At 40.0% G+C, this 17,500-nt stretch overlaps 1 long non-coding RNA gene across 1 annotated transcript in view; it reads left to right on the top strand.

The window, feature by feature from the left end:
* The window catches only part of LOC122793409, an 83,847-nt gene that overhangs the window by 54,875 nt on the left and 11,472 nt on the right, over positions 1-17,500 (top strand). Inside the window, exon 3 of the long non-coding RNA XR_006363477.1 lies at positions 8,635-8,708. This is a non-coding gene — a long non-coding RNA (uncharacterized LOC122793409). The remainder of the gene's footprint in view (positions 1-8,634; positions 8,709-17,500) is intronic.

Below are 17,500 nucleotides of genomic sequence, written 5' to 3' on the forward strand. Positions count from 1 at the left end.
TTATACAACTGGGTGACTAGCCCTGCCATGGTGGTTCAGCCGTACCACTCAGTCATACACACAGTCACAGCTGTGGCCAGTTGAGAGTGTGGGAGGAAGCCAGAGTACCTGGAGGAAACTCACGCAACCACAGGAAGGACATGCAGTCTCCGCACAGAAGGCACCCCAGCTGACAGTTGAACCAGAGAGCCTCTTGCTGTGAGGTTACAATGCTAACCACTGCATCACCGAGGATGCCCCATTAGAAAGCCTGCCAATCCAAAATAAATGCAATGAATATCTACCATTAGAAATAACTTGACTCTCTAATACTGCCACAAAACTGTCTCAGACTTACCACTGCACCCTGCCAGTGATGAAAAATAAACAAATTCTGATCTCCCACAATCTACATCATACTAAATCCTAGTGCACAAGATACAGCAATTTCTCATTGCTTTGAGACAAAAATATCTGCTCACCTTTACTGGGCTGTTCCATTTAAGAATCCCTTAACCAAATTAACATTGCATCCTCAGTCATGCAACCACCACCTCTAGACAGATGACTATCCAACTCACTCACCCTTAAAGTCTGTTCATAGGGAAAAAAAGTGAGTGTTGCTCATTATCCATCAACTAATTCTGACACCCCATAAAACCTCAACAACTGCCTACTTGGACTTCATTTGACAGCACCAGCAGCCTAAAATGTAACCCATCGTCTCACATGATGTAGCAAAAATGTAAAAAAACAGAACCCATGTTAAAAAAATTGCAAACCATATGTCCCAAAAAAACTACCAGAGTGGTGTCCCACAGGGCTTCCAGTCTGGGTCCACTTATTCGGGCTCAGTACTAGATGTGAAAGTTGGTACGGCATTACTTCTCAGAGCTGACAAAAAGATTGATGACTGACTGACACAAAGTTTGCAGATCTGCTGACTGCACACATCCTACAGAAAGGTCACTGAGAAACGGACAACTGGTGCCGAATCCATTCCCAAACTTACAACCAAAAATGTATAGTCATCCCCTTTGGGAAAACCAAGTCAAAATAAATCAATGTGAACAAATAACCCACTGACCACTGAAGAAGTATCCGAAGACCTGGGGAGACCTGGGGGATCAGGACCTCTGGGATTCAACTATGTTGCCAAAGATGTTGCCAAAGTGGTCAGACCATATTGCTCATCATGAATTCCATTCATCCATGATCTATCAAAGGATCTCACAAGGTCATCATATCCCCTATATAGGCTCCATTTTTGCCTATAATTGAATAATGGGATGCATGGATACCGCACATGCAACACATTGCACACCCCAGAAGACCAAGACCCAAGAAGTAAGAGCAGTCTCCAACTCATGCCCTATCCAGCCAGGATTAAAGAAAACCCACTAATTGAAGAGCCAAAGCCGCCTGCTCAGAGGTGATTTGTGCCTAAGGTGCCTAACATGGGGGATGTCCACCCAGGATTGATGGACATGCTCCATCTCAAAAAAATCCAAAATCCAAAACCAAAATTAGTAGCTAAAGATTTCTCTGCACAAATATGAATAGAATAGGACATGCTAGGGGATAGATTCATAACAGGGATAGATTCATAACACACAAAAAAAAATCCCAGTTGTGAGACAGAGCCCTTCATCTTCATTGTTCAAGAAAAATCTCAAATGCATGGATGATCGTGAGAAGTTTACCCTGGAGTCACTCCACTGGTGTCACTGACAGAGGTATAGTTTACTAAATAAATAACTCCCACATGTGTCACCACTAGAGGAGGCGACTTATATATATAGGGTGGGGTAGTTACACCACATCACTGTAGGCTAGGCTTATGCCCCCCCCGGGCAGATAGCCTAGTACACTACTATGAAACTATGAAACCAGTTGCCCAGTTATTATCCACCCCTTGTCACTTGTCAATTGACAACATTCTCAGTCTTTCCCAACCTTTTACCTCTCCTAAAATCAATCATCGTTTCATCTAATCAACCTTACCTGAGAACTTTGCATCCACACCCAAGGCCACACCTCTTCTCAGGTCACTGTCAGCTGTACCTCAACCTTTGACATGACAGAATGAAACCTGCAGAACTGAAACCATGATAAAATATCAGCCCCTATATTAAACCTGCCATCTATACATTTAACCGTCAAAGACAAATTAAAGCTCAGCCACTGCAAAAACAATTTTCTAAGCAAACTCTGAACTCTAGGCATGCTTCCTAGAGAACTCCTAAGCCACCACCTCATTGTCTGAATTAAAAACAACCATTTTATTTGACAAAATTGCTTCCAGACTACAGTTACTACCCAAATTGGCATTACCTCTAAAAAAGTAATGCACTTCCTCACCTACTCTGGCCACTGCTTAGGCCACCTGGTGCAAACCACTTTCTTTGAAAGTATGCTCCTATGGCCAGCTCTATAGCTGCTTCTATATACACCTGCAGATCATTAGATGACGCCATGTCATCCTGACACATCTTCATCCCATTGAGGTGTACTAGGAACACCTTCTAAATGTTAAAAATTTGCTTAGACCAATTTGCTGACTCTCTGTCTATAATGCTTTTTTTCTTACTGTCCCACAGCAAGATTACAAATGACTTCATAAAAAATCTCCCTGGCTCTGTGCCCTGCTAGCAAAATTCATCAAATCCAAGAGCACCATTGCCTCCCTAATCCTGACCATAGACACACCTAACCAATCTTCATTCTTCCCTATCAGCTTATCTTGTGGCAATCAAAATAAGCCTCTTTCACCATTCACTTCCAGTTCCCCAAAAGATAATGACCTTACCCAGGCCTTCTTGCTCTTTCTTTGACAGAGGTATGCTTAAAGCTTGGGTGAAGGTATATGTTTGTTTTTATTGTCCGGTTTTGTTGTCGGATGTGTTCTTATGACTGCTGCACAATCTGGAGTCATAACAGTGGTTTGAGACATACGCAATTGCTTCTTCAGCATTTCAGGTTTTGGTGCTATGGAGATTCATTAATTACAGGTTTCCGGTCGTTTTGTCTCCATCTCAGACTTATAGTCTTCGCTCTCCTGCTCAGTTGGGCAAGTAAAGGTAATTATATATATATATATATATATATATATATATATATATATATATATATATATGTATATATACATATATATATATATATATATATGTATATATATATATATATATATATATATATATATACACATATATATTGATATAGGTATATACAGATACAACCACAGAATAGTTATAACATTGAACCCAACAGATAACACTAGTTTCTTTGTAAAAGCAACGTTACGAACACAGAGGAATCGCTGTGCAAACACCTGAAATATTTTCCTTTTATTAACAAACGAACTAAGATCCACTTGTTCAGTTAAAACACACAGAAAATGGTTTAGCGCTTTCACCCACTACATGTGGGCTTCTTCAGAACAACGTTACCATTGTACGCAAACATTTACATAACTTTTTAGTCCTTCGCACTACCGATTCTCGACACAGACCGACGTCTTCTTTCACAACTACTGTTGTTTCTAAAATGACCGAGTTTCTTAGGCCCAGGGTACAAATGACACCCAAGAAACCGATGACCCAATCTCAGTCACCTGCTTTCTTACCTGAGCCTCAAATGCTTAAAATGGTGAAAGACCTTATCATGCTGATTAGGGGAAGCCAGGCTACCCCCTCCAAAAGGAAGAGAGGTCTGTCCCCTGTAGTTTTGTCTGAACAAGAGTCTTATGACTCTGATGCATCTGGATATGAAGATTTGCAACCCCTCTCTAGTTATGAGGATTCTGATGCAGAGGATTCCATCCCTTCAGCCTCTCCCCAGAGGATTTTTCCTTTGGAGAAACCCTTCATACCTTAAAGGAGCATTTTCAATGGGAGAGTCAGGACTACCTTCAGTCTATAAAGAGACTCAGGGAATTCTTACATCTTCCACAACACAGACCCTTGGCTATCCTCCCAGTCCTGGATGTTGTGGAGGATGTTTTCCTAGAATCCAGCTTGATTCCTGACATTCTCCCTCCTACAGCCAGAAAATCATACAGGTACTACAGAGTACCTGACTCACACATTTTTTTTTAAAAATATCCTACTGCTGACCCTGAGGCTATTTCACCAGGGCCTAAAAGAATTAAAGCAACCTCTGCTAAGAATCCAACCCCCTAAGAAAGGGATTCCCGAGCACTAGACAGATGGGGTAAAAAAATTATACACCTCAGCTACTCTTGCTATCAGGGCACTAAATTGTCAGTTCCATATGTTAAAATTTCAGCAGCATACTCTGGAACTCCTCAAACAAAAAATGTCTTCCTTTCCTGCTTGTGCAGAATCTAAAGAGTTACAAGACTTACTGCATTCTGCAAGTCAAGTAACTTAACACACCTTGCACTGTGGTTTTGATGCCCTAGAAGCTTCTTAAAGGGCAGCAGTCACTGGATCTGTCATTAGAAGGCATGCATGGCTTAAGGAACAGCCCTTGCCAGACCATGTCAAATCTAAATTGTTGGATGTCCCCTTGCACAAAGACAACTTAATTGGCACCAAGGCAGAAGAGGTCTTAAAAAAGATGGAAGAAAAAGAAAACTCTATGCAGACAGTTAAGGACTTTTTACAGGTCCAGTCACCCAAGTGCAGCAGACATTGTCCCACCAAGCACTGGTCCTTTCCTGCTCCCGCTAAGCCAGTTCAGCCCAGACTCTGGGGAACCAGACCCCCTAGGTAGCAACCACAGGGAATGCAGAGATCTAAACAGTGGACTACCTCCACTTCAAAACCATGGTAAGAACTCACAATGACTCACCTCCACCCCCCTCCCTTTGACCACCTTCACTTACCCCTAGGAGGAAAACTCTCCTTTCACGCAAGCACCTGGGACACCATTACCAACGACTGCTAGGTTCTCAACATAGTGTCCCAGAGATACAAATTTTCCTTCCACACCCTTCCAACCCCAAAAGGGTTCCCAGATCTACCTCCAAACCAGTGGGCAGAGGTGCAAAAGCAAGTCTTTCCCTGCTGTCAATGATGGCAGTAGAGCCCGTTCCTACAGAAGAGAAAGGCCAAGGTTTTTACTCCAGACTCTTTCTGGTACCCAGGAAAAGGGGCACCTGGTGCCCCATTCTCTATCTATCCATTCTAAACACCTTCCTGGTGATCCCAAATTCAGAATGCTCACCCTCCAGCAGCTGCTACCCATGCTGTCCAAAGATGCTTGGCTAGCCACCCTGGATCTAAAATAGGCCTACCTCCACATTCCTATCAGGGAATCATGCAGAAAATATCTCCATTTCAGGACAGGATCTCAGCACTTTCTATTCTCTGTGCTTGTCTTTGGCTTATCTACTGCTCCCAGAGTTTTCACAAAATCTCTGGCTCTGGCCATTGCTTTTTGCAGACAAAGGATAATCCAGATTTCCTCATACTTAGATGACTGCCTGATTCAGGCAGACAGCAAGGAAGAGCTGCTCAAGCACCTGGCTTTTGTAAAGTCCCTACTAACCTCCCTAGGGTACACTATCAATGAAAAGAAATCTAAACATGTGCCCACCCAAAGGATTATATTCCTGGGAGCAAGCCTGGACACAGCACCCTAGATGGCATTCCTTACACCAGAAAAGCAAATTTTCCTGACGGCCTACTTCTATCAACTAGCCACCAGACCCCAGCTATCTACAAGGAAAATCCTGCAAGCTCTGGAGTTCATGGCATCTTGCATACTACTCATTCCATATGCCAGACTGCATATGAGGAAACTTTAGTGGTACCTAAAAAGGCTTTGGTGTCAACACTCCCAAGACCTGGAGACTCTTATACCTATAATTCTTTGCCTCAAAAAAGATTTTCCTTGGTGGGCAATAGCATGCTCCCACAACAAGGGACTACCTTTCTCGCCACCCCCGCCACCCAGACCCTCACCACAGATGTATCGGACTTTGCCTGGGGTGCACACCTGGATGGTAGGTGCATACAGGGCCAATGGAGCCCACAGCAAACCCATCTGCACATTAAACAAAAAGAGATGATGGCTGTCCAGCATGCCTTGATAGCTTTCAAGCCCCTTCTCTCCCCAGGGACTCACTCTCCTGATCAAAACAGACAACACCATTGTTATGTGGCATATCAACAAGCAGGGAGGAACTCACTCCTACCCTCTATGCAGGGTGGCCATGACCCTTTGGCACACAGCCTCTGCCATGCAACTCCACCTGCTAACACAATTCCTACCAGGTTTTCTTAACTCTCTGGCAGACCAATTAAGCATTAATCTTCTGGACCCCTATGAGTGGTAGCGCAACAGAAAAACCTTAACCCTAATAACTCAAAACATGGGGCACCCTGAAGGTCGACCTCCTTGCCTCCCACACATACCATCAGCTCAGCAAATTCTGCACCAGGGACCATCACTGCATGGCATGAAAAGTGGATGCCCTGTCCTTCCCCTGGGTCACTCTATCGGTCTATGCCTTTCCTCCACTACCTCTCATCCCCAGGGTGCTGATCAAGATAAAGGAGGAAAAACCAAAGACAATCCTTATAGCTCCAGACTGGCCTCACCAGCACTAGTACCCTTTGCTGCACAGCCTGTCCCCACTACCACCATGGCATCTTCCTCAGCTTCCAAACCTCCTTACCCAGAGGGAAGGGGAATTCATGCATTCCCAATTGCAGACTCTCAATTTTGCAGCTTGGCTTATTCCCTAATCCCCGATCAATCTGCCAACCTCAGTACACAGGTTCTAGATGTTATACATGAGGCCAGATTCCCTAGCACTAGAAAGTCTTATGCTGACAAATGGAAAAGATTCTGCACCTGGATTTAGGCTAAGGGAGCCAGCATGGCACTGCCCTCTCTCCCTCTCATCCTGGATTACTTAGCTGACCTGTTACACAGTGGCCTCTCTTTTTCCTCTATTAAAATTCATGCCTCTGCTATCTCTGCTCATTTTTCTACTGAGCAGCTCCTTTTCTCACACCCTTTTATCAGACAGCTCCTAAGAGGGGCTAACAATTTGAAACTACATAAAAGAGCACCAACCCAAGCTTGAGACCTTAACTTTGTGTTGGAGAAGCTCACCCTGCCCCTTTTCAAACAAGCCTCTTCTGCAGAGCTAATATTTCTCTCCTGGAAGGCAGCTTTCCTTCTGGCCATCACTTCAGCCAGAAGAGTCTCCAAGCTGAAAGTACTCATGGCTGTGGAACCCTTCATCATCTTCCATACTGACAGGGTCTCCTTCAGGATTAACCCATCCTTCATGCCCAAGGTAGTGTCCAGTGTGGCTTTCAACCAATCCATTCATTTGCCCACCTTTTTTTCCTAATCCCCAGAACAAAGGGGAAATGATCCTGCACTCTCTACTTGTGCACAGACAGCTCAGATTCTATCTAGATAGGACCAAATCATTCAGAAAGTCTGATCAATTGCTGGTTAGCTTTGCTACTGGAGCAGAAGGCAAAGCCATCTCCAAACAAACCATTTCCAGATAGACAGCACACTGCATCCATTTCTGCTACAAACAACACAGAAAGCCTCCAACCAAGGGGATCAGAACTCACTTCACCAGGGCAGCCTCCACCTCTGCAGCTTTCCTCAGAGGAGTCCTCACAAGGGATATCCTGGAGGCTGCCACCTGGACATCTGTTCACACTTTTACCAAACATTACCACTTGCCTCTCTTCACCAAATCCAGGGAAGGTTTGCCTCTGCAGTCTTGCAGGGCATCCTAGCCAGCCCATAGTTTCTTTTGACTGCCTCCACCCATTTTCCCAGCTTTGGGAATCAAGCCAAATGTGATGACTGCAGCAGTGAAACACAAAGAACATAGTACAGTTGGGTACACTTACCATAAATGTAGATGTTCGAGTGTATTCACTGTTGCAGTCCTGGTTTCCCTCGCTTCAGCCCCCTTTTTTCCTTTTTTTTCTCCTCTTCTCTCTCCTTACAAGGGACATATTGATATTTATTTTCTACCAGTGGGGTTCTTCTACCAGAACCAGGCTCCTACTTGGGGGTTCCTGACAGGTTAGGGCAAGAAAAACTGATGTAATGGCATCTGCTGCCCTACTTTATACTACTGACAACATGATGTCAGTCCTGAAGTGACAGCAACTGACACAGAAAAACTAAGCCTCTGATAGTCATGTTGGCCAAGGGCTACCCTGGAAGGGATAACCCAAATGTGATGACTGCAACAGTGAATACACTCGAACATCTACATTTATGGTAAGTGTACACAACTTTACTTTATGCATAACAAGCTGATGTGGAGTGGAGGAAAGGTTGCTTTAGTAGAAATTTAAAATACATCTTTAATTATTCAGTTTCGAGACGTCTATTTAAGGAAAATAATAAAGCATAATTATTCCCAGTGACAGAATGTGTTTATTTCCTAAAAGTGAAATACTAATGTCAATGTGTAATTTCCAGAAAATGAAATATGATTTGCAAAGTGTAACATGATTCATACTGTTAAAACATACAAAATCAATTTACATTTTTGCTTGCTTTTTTAAATGAGAAGCTAGGAATGATGTCCTGAAATGATAAATTACACAGTCTATCACTTTCTGTTTACATAATGCCAAGTGCAGACAGCTTGTCTTCTGTCATTGATGCTCACAGCTCATTTTTAATTCTCTTTAGTCATGAAAATGGACTTCCCCGAGCAGTTTGCAGAACTGTATGAAAGGAAGCATGAATGGCATGACAAAATTCTGGTTAGAAAACATTCCTTACTAATAGACTATGGCATGCATGTATCATACACATTTATTCATCTCACTAGAGATTGATATTTTTGTCTCTTCAGTTGCATAATAGAAATAATTGCATATAGGAAGTGGCATCATTCACAGTTAAATGCAGTACTGGTGCATGCAATAATAATTTGTAAAGTCTAAAATAAAATTATTTTTGTACATTGTTGTTTAAATATGTTAATAAAGGGTAAGTTCTACTGGCCAAGATACTTTGGTCAGCTACGGTTGCTTATTAATACATTTAAGACTAATACTTTTATGATACAGCAGTTATAGTTGGGCATATGATATTCTAGTCTTTGTAATAATGTTATTTATTTATTTTTTTGGGGGGGAGGTTACCATATTGTGGTTACTCTTAGTAAATTTGATGATCTAGAAAGACAGTGTCTCACACTTTATGTTTTTAATAGTGCATTTGAACAAGTTGATCTAAGGAGTCAGTATCTCAGGTTTATGGATCCAGTTTGTGATATAACAGGCGAATTTTGTTGGTCAATGAACAACTTAACAAAATGCTGTTAAACTTCGTAAGCTCCTCCCAGTACTGTAAATCTCTGTTGTCACGATATAGCTTAAGGTCAGCCAGTGTCAGACACCAAGGAGAAACCAAAACAGCCTAAAAAGCTATTAGATACTACACTGTCTCACACACACAAAAATGTGCAGAGCAAAGAGGGACTCTTATCTTCAGCCCACACTCTGTGTTGCTGCACTAAATGTTTTATGGCTTCAGTGCTGTAAAAAAAAATTCTCACTCCTACATCTTTTTCTGTAACTGGCAGTACGTGGAGCACATGAAGCTGTATGCACTACACAGGAGGTTATAACCAGATCTCCAATCGTCACCTGCTTATTATGTGTTTGAAACATGGATGCCAGAAGTTCAACTCAACAGAGAAACTAACATCTGGGTAGGAGCTGAATCATACAGTCTTTAATGCTAGACAAAATCAAAAGAAATATCATCTGCATAATTTTCAACTTTGAAAGATAAGCTACTAATCTACTATGTCTTAAAAAAATAGCACTAGGATGCAGAAATTGATCTAGGAAGAATACAGTCTTTACCATGGCTATAGTTTAAAGATATTGTGGTCTGACCTCAGTTTCTTTTCTTCAAAGAAGCTTGAAACTAAAATGCCTTCAAGAAGTTAGTCACAATGTATGATCTGTTTAATTTATATTATGGTTTCATGCTAAGAAAGCAAAGTCAAAATGGGATCATCCCAGTCAAGTCCACAACGTGCAATTACCTAGTTATTAGCAGAATATTCTCTTTAGACCAACCAAAGTACAATTGTCCAAGAATGATGTAGTTGCACCAAAGCAGGCTCACCAATAGTGTAAAATCAACCTGAAAATAATTGGTATTACACAGTTGTACAATTTGGTTCTCCTCTTTCCTGTTAAGAATGAAAATGTACAATCAGATACATCACAGATATTTACACTACTGCTAGGTTAGAAGCTCTGAAAATACCAAAATATAACAGAATGGCAGTAAGACTCTTTCCTGATGTCTGCATAGGTGATAGCTTTGAATAACTGATACACATACCTCGATTTTGTGGGCTATGCATCTTAATACTGAAATTTTATTAGTGAGCTGTAACATGAGAGAAGTGATCAGATTGTATCTCTCTTTTTATATGTACTGTAAAGCTTTACTGTTTTATGTCTGCAACTTATGAAGTAAATATAAATTATTGAGAAAACTCATAGAACACAGCCCAAAAATGGACAGACCAATCCTGATCCTTAGCTAAGATGTGTGACTAGTGAGCAGCCGTTTTTGTTCAAGAAGGCTTAATGGGTTTGGAATAGGCTGCTTGCTATTTTCCTTCCACTTGCCATCCAAGTGTCTTAAGTATAATGGTTTAAAGCTGTACACACTCTCTGTGTATCAAATTAGATCATTAGCCTGACTTTGAAGGCCAGGTCAGAAACAAAAAGAGATAAAGTGGTTGCTAAACAAGTGTACGAAATAGTGTATGCTGTTAGTGTTGATAACATTAACATTATTATCTTGTTAGGGTTGACAGGTTATCATTATGGTTAATATAATCAATAAAGTCTGTCACCCAAGCATCTTTCTGTAATATGGCAGCTAATCCTTCCACCCCCACAACATGATTTGGATGGTAGAAACTGAAGTACAAAGGTAGCCATACCAGATTAATATACTCTGTTGCTACAATACTATGGTGAAAAAACAACTTATAATAAGAAAAATCCATTTACAGAAAGATGCACTATTAATAGAGTACCCACAAAAATGGGGAGTGCAAAGGAATCAGTTGTTTAATCGGGTCTATAATATAAACTCAAACAATTAAAAGAGCAAATGCTCTTTAATCAACCCCTTAAAATTGAAAGCACTAAATCCTGAACACACGAAACAGCGAAAAAAATCACTGGGCCATTTTCAGGACTTTGCCATTTCCTCCACTGTGGTGCAATCTCGGAGTTGGTATATTTAAGTATGGGAGGTGTGGGGGGTAAAGCCCCTCACTTTATTTTGTGTTTGGATTTTTTTTGGCGGAGCAGCCATTTTTTTCCCTGCGAAAAAAATTGCTGTTCTGTGTGTTTAGGATTTAATGCTTTTGATTTTCAGGGGTAGATTAAAGCGCGTTCGCTCTTTTAATCATTCGAGGTTATAATATAGACGCATTTAATCTGGCTGACATTTGCAAATGTATGAAAATTTAGTTAGAAAACATAATAGAGAAGATTAATACAAGGAACAAAAGCAAGGGGTAATAAAACAACAGCATGTCAGATCACAGTTGGGTACCTTAGTTTTGAGAAACACTACAACTATGTTCTAAGTGTTTACTCGGGATAAGTTTATGAAAGTGGAAACTGTGGCTATGTTGGAACAGTCAAAATGACTGTTTTCTCAGTTATTATGTAAATTATAACGGCATACATTTTCATCCATACAAAAAATGAAAAAATAAAATTTCCTTGGTTAAAATGCAATAGTATAAAGAACAAGCTAGAGGTGACCGTTTTAAGATACATATTATAATATATAATATATTATATATAATATATTAACATATTAACTGCTGCAAGGGAACAAAAGACTAAACTATTATGTCAGGAAACTGTATGATGCCAAAATATATGCTTAAAGCTCTGGTAACTAACAGAGCTGAGAATAACATTACAAGATAGTGTCAGAACTAACATGCCAAAAATAGCATGTGGTATCACAAGAAGCTTCTCAAAATGAATGCTATCAACACAGCTTAGGGAATCGGCAAAACAGGAAAGTGCATGGTAATAGAGGTCAGTCAAACTTAAATAACTAAATGTGCTTGCAGGTTCTATGAATTCACTTGGCTTTATTGATCCCCTTCCTTATGAAATCAATAAAATAACTTATTGAATACCAAATTTACCATTGTATGACGGAACATACTGGTATGCTGCCGTACCTGAAGGGCTGCAACCAATTCTATCCTGAAGTACTTATCCTTGTACCTTTGCAATAATGATTTTGTTGCAGTGTGATTTGCTGTGCTTATTTGTAGAACTATGCCAGTGTCAGCCTGATGTGGTCACCTAAGCACCCTCTCAAGTCATAATTCCAGATCCTGAGCACGGAATGAAGCCTAAACAAAAACTAGCATTTTTTTTATTTTTGGTAAAATTGTATTCTACTGCATAATAGGAATGCATCTGATGTTTATGAGTTAAAATTTCACAAAGTTCTTGTCATGAAGGTTGCTTATAACTATGTGCAGGTAGTTTATTTATTTTTTTATTTAGTTAACATTTGTTTACCAGGAAGGTCCAACTGGGACAGAGCCCAGTTTCAGAAGAGTCCTGGGAAGAAACATTGCAGATGTATGTCTTTGAAATATAGGAAGCTCACACAAATGCAAGGAGGGCATACAGACTCTGCACAGAATACACCCAGATAAGAATCAAACTGGAGAACCACTTGCTGTGAAGTGACAATGCTAACCACCGCCCCACAGAACTGCCCATAGTTAGGGATTACAAATTGTATCAGTAAAATGTGTTTAACAATTGTGTTTCAGTCATGTGAAATTTAATCAAGCATGTCTGACCATTAGGTTTCATGACAATGTGTTTCTTTAAAATGAATAGAATCCTTCCAAAAGCCTTTACTAACTACCTAACTACCTTTCAACATGAGCAACACTACTAGTGCCCTGTATGTAAACAATGTCATTTCTGCCTTCCTTTTTTGTTTTTCTTTTTTTTTTCGCTGTCTTTTTCTTCCATTTGGTTGCTGACTAGCAAGCTTTTCCAAATGGCACGTGGACCATTCATTCATTCATTTATTCTCTGACAGTGAGGACCATCTTCAGATCTGGCCTTTTGGGAGCTTGTATATGGGCATCATGTTTGTGCTCTAGATAGTGGAGGAATTTTTTAGTAGGCCCTAATGCCTCCCCTGGTGATGACATAAAAACTTGTGACACTGCAGAGACTTCCAGTGTTCCCCTCATGCCTACACATGCACTGTAATTCACATATCAGACAGTATCTACCATCACTGACTTTAGCAGCCACAGTGCATGCATGCCCTTCTGTGTACTAGCTCCTTCAGTCTCTTGATACCTCTGTCCTTTGGCATGGGAATTGCAGGTACAGCCAGCTAGGAGCCACATTCCTCCAAAGATAGGCACCACCCATCCTCCCTGCTATCACTGTCAATTGCCCAAGCTTCTACCTGAACCTGGGTCACCTGGACAGTAGCTGGGGCTTTATCTCAATATGCCACTGGGATGGCTGCCCTTCTGTTGTCCTTACTTGAATGATGGTGAACTCTATTTTGCACATTGCCCATCCTAAATTTTATATCTCTGTTCTCTCTCTCTCTCTCTCTCTCACTTTCCTTCACCAATTTTAGTCAACTTTTCCATGCTTCCATGAAGGACCCCTTAATAACACTATTTCTTTACTTTTTTCTCCTCAGAATAGTTTACCATTTTTATATGAGTAGCACTAGTTTACAATATTGTATTCCAGAGTTCCATTTAAGAAATAGTCTGAATCCTAAATAAGGGATATTTTTAAAATATAATACTGAATGTTTTCTTCATTTCTCAGCAGTGCTACTGCTTGCGGTTACTATCTATGTTTGAGTTATGCATTTTGTCATACTTCCTAAATTCTAGTGGGAGCATCTGTCACATATATTTCTGTAATCTGTAGTATGCTGCTTTTGGTTCACTCTGTCCCTGATGGCCACTTTTTCTGAAGCATAAAATAAAGTTGTAGGGAGCTGAGAAATTAGGTTAGCCGTCCAATAAATGCAACAGTATTGCAGTGCTGTCTTTTAGCTTTTGGCACTGCTACAAACCTAATGAAAATACTGTTGGACACTTCATGTTTAGAATGGTTCTGTGGATAAACCCTCCAAAGAACAAGAAAGTTATTGTCCATTTCCAGCCACTTCTCATATTTAGAAAAATATGTCTTGCCTTTTGACAGTATACCAATCATCTGTAGGATCGTACAGCTGCTTTAAGAATATGAACTCTTGACAAATGCACATATTTTGTACTGAAGAAAGGAATCAGTTTTAATTTTTTTTTTTTATTTTATTTAATAATTGTTTACCTGGAAAGTCCGACTTGGAACAAAGCCAATTTTCATTGGAGGCCCAGGGAAAAGTGCTCCAGATGCATGTCTTTGTAATGTGGGAGGAAACTGGAGTACCCAGAGAAAACCCACATGAATGCAAGGAGGACATGCAGACTCTACACAGAAGGCACTCAGCTGAGAATTGAACTGGAGAACCTCTTGCTGTGAGGTGACAGCACTACCACTGCACTACTTCTCCATCCAAGTTTTCAGTATCAAAGCTAGTTTTAAGTATCAAAGTTAGCAGGATAAAATGACACATTGTGAAGTACTAAAACAATGAGTAATAAGGTCACACAGGAAATCCAATTGGTTAAAAAACACAAAAAGAAAATTCTAGCAAAGCTAGACTTTCCACTGTGTGTTATCTTAAACCTCTTGTATCAGAGGCAACATGGGATATATGCAAATTACCCTTAAAGGATATCAGGTGTTTCAGCTAAATGGCAAGACTGAATGTCCATGACTTTTTCTTTTACTTTTAAGTCTATTTATGGACAATTTCAGGCCAATAAAGCAAAACTCCTCTAGCTGTAGACATGCATGTTTCTACCTTCTTATGGCATCAACAGCACAGCATAAGAGAAGTGTTTGACTTTTGGAAACACAGGGTTGTCATACCCAACTGATATTTTGTAGACATCCTTTTGTTTATGGGTATCATAAACATGGTTTCCATCCATCACTGCCCTCCTCTCCTTTCTAGACTCCATAAACCTTGCCCATAGAAATAGTATCACATACCAAACTGCTCAGTGTCATAATTGATGAAAATCTAAAATTTGACATCTGTATCCAAACCTAATATCAAAAAAACTCACCAAAAACTAGGTCTTCTGTATAAACACAATCATTACCTTACCCCATCCACCAGACACACCCTTACCTCTACTTACCTTCTTCCCTGTCTTATGTATGGCACCCCCCCCCCCATTCACTAATCTTCAACTAGGCTTACAGGCCAGGTTGGAAGCCTGTTACAATAAAATCTCCAAATTTACCACCATTTCCAGAAACTCATCACATCACTGTCTCTCTCTCCACTCCCTGAAATGGCTTGAACTTCCTAACTACCTCAAACTCTTTAGACTTACTACTGCTCACAAGCTCATATTCAAACCTTCTAGTTGTCCTTCTCTGTCCACTTCCTTAACCCCCTACATTCACAACCACTCTCTAAGATCAGAAAACCACAATCTTCTAAACATATATAAGCCTTGTCAACCCCCTGGCCACCTACTATTATCCTGCTCCCTAGCTAAACTTTGGAATTCTCTCCCTACCACCCTTCAAAATACTCAGAGCCACTCAAACTTCAAAGCTCTTTTCCAATCTCACCTCCTTTCATAGTGGGAATGTTCCGGTACCCATACCACATAAACTCTTTAACACTATATACCTCAACCTTCTATCACTGTGCGCTCTCACCCTTTGCATCTACTTCCTCTCCTACCCTATACATCATAAACTTCCCCCAACCCACTCCCTTTCTCCACTACACACCACCTTTTTCCTCTCCCACCTCACCTTCTCTGTCCTCTCCTCATATTTCTAACTTTCAAAATAAAAGCTTGTTTTTTTAATCTGTACATAAATGTTTGACTTACTTGTTTTTTTCATCTGAAATACCTGTACTTTTAATGTGCTTAGACTACATGAATCTCACTTTTGTAAATCATTACCTAGGATTAGAAATGTTGTCTTTTTTTAACAAATTGTATATTATATCTGCATTTTTCACTGTTCTACTACTTTATTTACCTTTGTATAACTTTTGTAAAATTGTTTATATCCTGTAGAGCTTTTCTCCCTGGGCCTCCACTAAAAACACACTCTTTCAGGCCCATTGGACTATCCCGGTCATCAAACTGTAATTAATAAATAAATAAATAAATAAATGATGTAATAAGAAGGTAGAAACATGCATGTCCACAGCTAGAGGAGTTTAGCTTTATTGGTCTGAAATTGCCCATAAATAGACGTAAAAGTAAAAGAAAAAGTCATGGACATTCAGTCTTGCCATTTAGCTGAAACACCTGATATCCTTAAAGGGTAATTTGCATATATCCCATGTTGCCTCTGATACCAGACATCGTGAAATACTGGTAAAGGGGAACTATGAAGATTAAAATCGCGTGCTACAAAAGGTGTGCTGTCTGTCAGAACTGTAGCTGAAAGATTCAAGAAACTACATGACTGGGAACATAGTGGGTGCCTGCTGTTGCATATATATCCAGAAATTGGTCCGGTAGAGAGAATAAAGTCAGGTAATGCTTACTAGAAAGCCTATATCTTCATGGAATTTCAATTTAACCTGGGAACCAAGGAGGACACATAGAAGCATAAACAGAGATGAAAGGGAGAGACAGAAGAAGTCAATGTAATTAAGGGTGCAGGAAGACCTTGGGATACTTGCTTTTGTTTAGGTGAACATGGTTCAGTAGCAAAGGGACAGTTTTCACTTTGAAGAACAGAGAGACTAGATGGAAAGGGTCTGTATTATAGGAATGGGATATCCTTATAATATTCTGACATGGTGTGTAATTTGTTTTATTTTAGTTGCATTTGTTGACCAAGTTAGTAATTTTGAAATCAAGCCGAGAGTGCTGTCTGGTTTAGTGACTTCCTCAGAGTTACACTGTTATAAAATGGAGGCTGAGGGAAGAGTGAAGAGAACAATAACATTCCTGTTCTGCACTGTGCAGCAATCTCTATTTACAGGTTTTGAGATTCCACGCTTGTGATTTAATGTTAAAAGTATTTATTCATCCAGCAAGATAGAGGGACTCCAAAATGGCCTGTTTCAATAAAAAACTTTTATTGTCGACACCACAAGTGCTTTCACAGACTAAACTGCTTCTTCAGGTAATGTCTATCAAACTAAAAAACTCAGTTTAAGTACCATGATTAATCATGTGACATCAAGGCACTCAAATTATTTAAACAGTCTCATAAAAGCATATGCATAGCACCTAAATACAAAATTCATAAAACACATAAAAATGCATATGTGATTAAGATATATATATATATATATATATATATGATATAAAAAAACATAAAAATACAATAATACAAAGGCAAAAAACATTCAACGTCTTGGGTTCCTACATTTTAGT

Source organism: Protopterus annectens, chromosome 2.part0 (assembly GCF_019279795.1).
Source record: "Protopterus annectens isolate FY-2018-M chromosome 2.part0, PAN1.0, whole genome shotgun sequence".
NCBI lineage: Eukaryota > Metazoa > Chordata > Ceratodontiformes > Protopteridae > Protopterus > Protopterus annectens.